The 7,177-nt window shown below is 41.2% G+C and overlaps 1 non-coding gene across 1 annotated transcript; it reads left to right on the top strand.

Annotated features, from left to right (window-relative positions):
• The first annotated feature begins 6,327 nt into the window (after positions 1-6,327).
• Positions 6,328-6,435, top strand: LOC112768124 (small nucleolar RNA R71). Its single transcript, XR_003185563.1, has one exon. It is a non-coding gene; the product is annotated as a small nucleolar RNA R71 (small nucleolar RNA).
• Positions 6,436-7,177: the final 742 nt, after the last annotated feature.

Genomic DNA, 7,177 nt, shown 5'->3' with positions numbered 1-7,177 from the left:
TCTCACGTACGCGGGCACTGTGTTGCATACGCAAGCAGGTGAATTTTGGTTATGCGTACTGGTGCACGAAATTGTGATCATCAACAATAGCGCCAAAGACTTGAAGCTCTTAAACGTGAATCACACTTTGTCACAATTCTGCACAACTAACCAGCAAGTGCACTGGGTCGTCCAAGTAATAAACCTTATGTGAGTAAGGGTCGATCCCACGGAGACTGTCGGCTTGAAGCAAGCTATGGTCATCTTGTAAATCTCAGTCAGGCAGATTCAAATGGTTATGGGGGATTGATAATTAAAAGATGAATAAAACATAAAATTAGATAAAGATAGAGATACTTATGTAATTCATTGGTAGGAACTTTAGATAAGCGTATGAAGATGCTTTGTTCCTCCTGAACCTCTGCTTTCCTATTGCCTTCTTCCAATCATTCATACTCCTTTCCATGGCAAGCTTTATGTTGGGCATCACCGTTGTCAATGGCTACTTCTCGTCCTCTCAGTGAAAATGTTCTACGCACGCTGTCACCGCACGGCTAATCTTCTGTCGGTTCACGATCATGTTGGAATAGGATCCATTGATCCTTTTGCGTCTGTCACACGCCCAACACTCGCGAGTTTGAAGCTCGTCACAGTCATCCCTTCCCAGATCCTACTCAGAATACCACAGACAAGGTTTAGACGTTCCGGATCTCAGGAATGGCCGCCAATAAATCTAGCCTATACCACGAAGGTTCCAATCTTAGATTAGAAACCCAAGAGATACGCATTCAAGCCATTGCTAGTAGAACAGAGGTGGTTGTCAGGCACATGTTCATAGGTGAGATTGATGATGAGTGTCATGGATCATCACATTCATCAAGTTGAAGAATGAATGAATATCTTAGAGAAGAAGTAGGCGTGAATTGAATAGAAGAACAATAGTAATTGTATTAATTCATGAAGAACAGCAGAGCTCCACACCTTAATCTATAGTGTGTAGAAACTCCACCGTTGAAAATACAAAAGTGATAATGGAGGTCATTGGCTTCGGCCCCAGAGAGGGAACCAGAAGAACCAAGATTAAAAGTATATCAAAGTATAAGGTCCTATTTATAGAGAACTAGTAGCCTAGGGTTTACAGAAATAAGTAATTAATGCAGAAATCTTCTTCCGGGCCCACTTGGTGTGTGCTTGGGCTGAGCATTGAAGCTTTCATGTGTAGAGACTTTTCTTGGAGTTAACCGCCAGCTTTTGTGCCAGTTTGGGCGTTTAACTCCAGCTTTTGTGCCAGTTCTAGCGTTAAACGCCAAAATTCTTGAGCTGACTTGGAATGCCGGTTTGGGTCATCAAATCTTGGGCAAAGTATAGACTATTATATATTGCTGGAAAGCCCAAGATGTCTACTTTCCAACGCAATTAAGAACGCGTCAATTGGGTTTCTGTAGCTCCAGAAAATCCACTTTGCGTCCAGGGAGGTCAGGATCCAACAGCATTTGCAGTCCTTTTTCAGCCTCTGAATCAGATTTTTGCTCAGGTCCCTCAATTTCAGCCAGAAAATACCTGAAATCACAGAAAAATACACAAACTCATAGTAAAGTCCAAAAAAGTGAATTTTATTTAAAAACTAATAAAAATATAATAAAAACTAACTAAAATATACTAAAAACATACTAAAAACTGCCAAAAAGCGTATAAATTATCCGCTCATCACAACACCAAACTTAAATTGTTGCTTGTCCCCAAGCAATTGAAAATCATATAGGATAAAAAGAATAGAATGTACAATAAATTCTAAAAACATCTATGAAGATCAGTATCAATTTGATGAGCGGGGCTTTTAGCTTTTTGCTTCTGAACAGTTTTGGCATCTCACTTTATCCCTTGAAGTTCAGAATGATTGGCATCTATAGGAACTCAGAATCCAGATAGTGTTATTGATTCTCCTAGTTAAGTATGTTGATTCTTGAACACAGCTACTTTATAAGTCTTGGCCGTGACCCTAAGCACTTTGTTTTCCAGTATTACCACCAGATACATAAATGCCACACACACATGACTGGGTGAACCTTTTCAGATTGTGACTCAGCTTTGCTAAAGTCCCTAGTGAGAGGTGTCCAGGGCTCTTAAGCACACTCTTTTTGCTTTGGACCATGACTTTAACCGCTCAGTCTCAAGTTTTCACTTGACACCTTCACGCCACAAGCACATGGCTAGGGACAGCTTGGTTTAGCCGCTTAGGCCAGGATTTTATTCCTGTGGGCCCTCCTATCCACTGATGCTCAAAGCCTTGGATCCCTTTTTTATTTTATGCTTGCCTTTTGGTTTAAAGGGTTATTGGCTTTTTCTGCTTGCTTTTTCTTTTTCTCTCTTTTTTTTTCGCATATATCCTTTTTTCTACAAGCTTTTCATTGCTTTTTCTTGCTTCAAGAATCAATTTTATGATTTTTCAGATTATCAAATAACATTTCTCCTTTTCCATCATTCTTTCAAGAGCCAACAATTTTAATATTCATGAATCAACAGTATAAAAAATATGCACTGTTCAAGCATTCATTTAGAAAGACAAAAGTATTGCCACCACATCAAAATAATTAATCTGTTTTAAAATTTGAAATTCATGAACTTCTTTTTTCTTTTTCAATTAAAAACATTTTTTATTTTAAGAAAGGTGATGGATTCATTTTCATTGCTTTAAGCCATAGACACTTAGACACTAGTGATCATGTAATAAAGACACAAACATAGATAAACATAAAGCATAATTTTCAAAAAACAGAAAATAAAGAACAAGGAGATTAAAGAACGGGTCCACCTTAGTGATGGCGGCTTGTTCTTCCTCTTGAAGATCTTATGGAGTGCTTGAGCTCCTCAATGTCTCTTTCTTGCCTTTGTTGCTCCTCTCTCAAGGTTCTTTGGTCTTCTCTAATTTCATGGAGGAGGATGGAATGCTCTTGGTGCTCCACCCTTAGTTGTCCCATGTTGGAACTTAATTCTCCTAGGGAGGTGTTGATTTTCTCCCAATAGTTTTGTGGAGGAAATTGCATCCCTTGAGGCATCTCAGGGATTTCATGATGAGGAATATCCTCATGCTCTTGGTGAGGTTCTCTTATTTGCTCCATCCTTTTCTTAGTGATGGGCTTATCCTCATCAATGAGGATGTCTTCCTCTATGTCAATTCCAACTGAATTGCAGAGGTGACAAATGAGGTGAGGGAAGGCTAACCTTGCCACAGTAGAGGACTTGTCCGCCACCTTGTAGAGTTCTTGGGATATAACCTCATGAACTTCTACTTCCTCTCTAATCATGATGCTATGAATCATGATGGCTCGGTCTATAGTAACTTCAGACCGGTTGCTAGTGGGAATGATTGAGCGTTGGATAAACTCCAACCATCCCCTAGCCATGGGCTTGAGGTCATGCCTTCTTAGTTGAACCGGCTTCCCTCTTGAATCTCTCTTCCATTGAGCACCCTCTTCACAGATGTCTATGAGGACTTGGTCCACCCTTTGATCAAAGTTGACCCTTCTAGTATAGGGGTGTGCATCTCCTTGCATCATGGGCAAGTTGAATGCCAACCTTACATTTTCCGGACTAAAATCTAAGTATTTCCCTCGAACCATTGTAAGCCAATTCTTAGGGTCCGGGTTCACACTTTGATCATGGTTCTTGGTGATCCATGCATTGGCATAGAACTCTTGAACCATTAAGATTCTGACTTGTTGAATGGGGTTGGTGAGAACTTCCTAACCTCTTCTTAGAATCTCATGTCGAATCTCCGGATATTCGTCTTTTTTGAGCTTAAAAGGGACCTCGGGGATCACCTTCTTTTTGGCCACAACTTCATAGAAGTGGTCTTGATGCACCCTTGAGAAGAATCTCTCCATCTCCCATGACTCGGAGGTGGAAGCTTTTGCCTTCCCTTTCCTCTTTCTAGAGGTTTCTCCGGCCTTTTGTGCCATAAATGGTTATGAAAAAACAAAAAGCTTTAGCTTTTACCACACCAAACTTATAAGGTTTGCTCGTCCTCGAGCAAAAGAAGAAAGAAGAGCGTAGAAGAAGAAGAAATAGAGGAGATGGAGGGGAGTATGGTTCGGCCATTATGGGTGGGTTTGGGTGGGAAAGTGGTTTAAATTTGAATGGTGAGGTAGGTGGGGTTTATGAAGAATGGATGTGAGTGTTGAAGAGAATGGTGGAATTTGATAGGTGAGGGGTTTTTGGGGAATGGGTGAAGAAGAGAGAGAGAAGTGGGGTAGGTGGGGATCCTGTGGGGTCCACAGATCTTGAGGTATCAAGGATATCTCATCCCTGCACCAAGTGGCGTGCAAAAATGCCCCTTTCTGCCAATCCTGGTGTTAAACGCTAGGCTGCTGCCCATTTTTGGCATTTAACACCAGCTTCTTGCCCATTCCTGGTGCCCATTTCTGGCGTTAAACGCCTAGAATGGTGCCATACTGGGCATTTAACGCCCATTCTGCTACCCTTACTGGCGTTTAAACACCAATAAGTTTCTCCTCCAGGGTGTTCTATTTTTAATTCTATTTTTTCTTCTGTTTTTGCTTTTTCAATTGTTTTTGTGACTTCACATGATCATCAACCTACAGAAATCATAAAATAACAAAAGAAAATAGAAATTTAACATAGATAATTAAAGATTGGGTTGCCTCCCAACAAGCGCTTCTTTAATGTCAATAGCTTGACAGTGGCTCTCATGGAGCCTCACAGATGTTCAGAGCAATGTTGTGGCCTCCCAACACCAAACTTAGAGTTTGACTGTGGGGGCTCTGTTTGACTCTGTATTGAGAGAAGCTCTTCATGCTTCCTCTCCATGGTTACAGAGGGATATCCTTGAGCTTTAAACACAAGGGAGTCTTCATTTACTTGAATGATCAATTTTCGTCTGTCAACATCAATCACAGCTTTTGCTGTGGCTAGGAAGGGTCTGCCAAGGATGATGGATTCATCCATACACTTCCCAGTCTCTAGAATTATGAAATTAGCAGGGATGTAATGGTCTTCAACCTTTACCAAGACATCCTCTGCAAGTCCATAAGCTTGTTTCCTTGAATTGTCTACCGTCTCTGGTGAGATTCTAGCAGCTTGTACCTCAATGATCCCTAGCTTCTCCATTACAGAGAGAGGCATAAGGTTTATACTTGACCCCAGGTCACACAGAGCCTTCTCAAAGGTCATGGTGCCTATGGTATAAGGGATTAAGAATTTTCCAAGGTCTTGTCTCTTCAGAGGTAATTTCTGCCTAGTCAAGTTATCCAGTTCTTTGATGAGCAATGGAGGTTCATCCTCCCAAGTCTCAGTACCAAATAACTTGGCATTTAGCTTCATGATTGCTCCAAGGTACTTAGCAACTTGCTCTTCAGTAACATCTTCATCCTCTTCAGAGGAAGAATACTCATCAAAGCTCATGAATGGCAGAAGTAAATTTAATGGAATCTCTATGGCCTCATTGTGAGCCTCAGATTTCCATGGTTCCTCAATAGGGAATTCCATGGAGGCCAGTGGACGTCCATTGAGGTCTTCCTCAGTGGAGATCACTGCCTCTTCCTCCTCTCCAGGTTCGGCCATGTGAGAGGTGTTTATGGCCTTGCACTCTCTCTTTGGATTCTCTTCTGTATTGCTTGGGAGAGTACTAGGAGGGAGTTCAGTAATTTTCTTAATCAGCTGACGCACTTGTGCCTCCAAATTTCTAATGGAGGACCTTGTTTCAGTCATAAAACTTTGAGTGGTTTTGATTAGATCAGAGACAATGGTTGCTAAGTCAGAGTGGCTTTGCTTAGAATTCTCTATCTGTTGCTGAGAAGATGATGGAAAAGGCTTGCTATTGCCAAACCTGTTTCTTCCACCATTATTGTTGTTGAAACCTTGTTGAGGTCTCTGTTGATCCTTCCATGAGATATTTGGATGATTTCTCCATGAAGGATTATAGGTGTTTCCATATGGTTCTCCCATGTAATTCACCTCTTCCATTGCTGGGTTCTCAGGATCATAAGCTTCTTCTTCAGAGGAAGCTTCCTTAGTACTGCTTGTTGCTGCTTGCATTCCAGATAGACTCTGAGAAATCATATTGACTTGTTGGGTTAATATTTTATTCTGAGCCAGTATGGCATTCAGAGTATCAATCTCAAGAACTCCTTTCTTCTTATTTGTCCCATTATTCATAGGGTTCCTTTTAGAAGTGTACATGAATTGGTTATTTGCAACCATCTCAATGAGTTCCTGAGCTTCTGCAGGCGTCTTCTTCAGATGAAGAGATCCTCCAGCAGAGCTGTCCAATGACATCTTGGACAGTTCAGACAGACCATCATAGAAAATTCCTATGATACTCTATTCTGAAAGCATGTCAGAAGGGCACCTTCTGATCAATTACTTGTATCTTTCCCAAGCTTCATAGAGGGATTCACCTTCCTTCTATCTGAAGGTTTGGACTTCCACTCTAAGCTTGCTCAATTTTTGAGGTGGAAAGAACTTTGCTAAGAAGGCATTGACTAGCTTTTCCCAAGAGTTCAGGCTTTCTTTAGGTTGTGAGTCCAACCATGTCCTAGCTCTGTCTCTTACAACAAAAGGGAAGAGCATAAGTCTGTAGACCTCAGGATCAACCCCATTGGTCTTGACAGTGTCACAGATTTGCAAGAATTCAGCTAAGAACTGATGAGGATCTTCCAATGGAAGTCTATGAAACTTGCAATTCTGTTGCATTAGAGAAACTAATTGAGGATTAAGCTCAAAGTTGTTTGCTCCAATGGCAGGGATTGAGATGCTTCTCCCATAGAAGTCGGGAGTAGGTGCAGTAAAGTCACCAAGCACCTTGCTTGCATTGTTGGCATTGTTGTTTTCGGCTGCCATGGCTTCTTCTTCCTTGAAAAGCTCTGTTAGGCCCTCTAGAGAGAATTGTGCTTTAGCTTCTCTTAGCTTTCTCTTCAAGGTCCTTTCAGGTTCAGGATCAGCTTGAACAAGTATGCCTTTATCTTTGCTCCTGCTCATATGAAAGAGAAGAGAACAAGAAAGTAGGGAATCCTCTATGTCACAGTATAGAGATTTCTTGAGGTGTCAGAGGAAAAGAAGACTAGAAGGAGGAGGTAGATAGAAGAGAATTCGAACTTATCAAGAGGGATAGAGTTTGAATTGCACCTTGAGGAGGAGTGTTAGTCCCTTAAATAGAAGGATATGAGAAGAGGGGAAGAAT

This window comes from Arachis hypogaea, chromosome 17, assembly GCF_003086295.3.
Source record: "Arachis hypogaea cultivar Tifrunner chromosome 17, arahy.Tifrunner.gnm2.J5K5, whole genome shotgun sequence".
NCBI classification, from domain to species: domain Eukaryota; kingdom Viridiplantae; phylum Streptophyta; class Magnoliopsida; order Fabales; family Fabaceae; genus Arachis; species Arachis hypogaea.
Note: the sequence above shows the minus strand (reverse complement) of the source record. Positions and strands in the feature narration are given on the sequence as shown.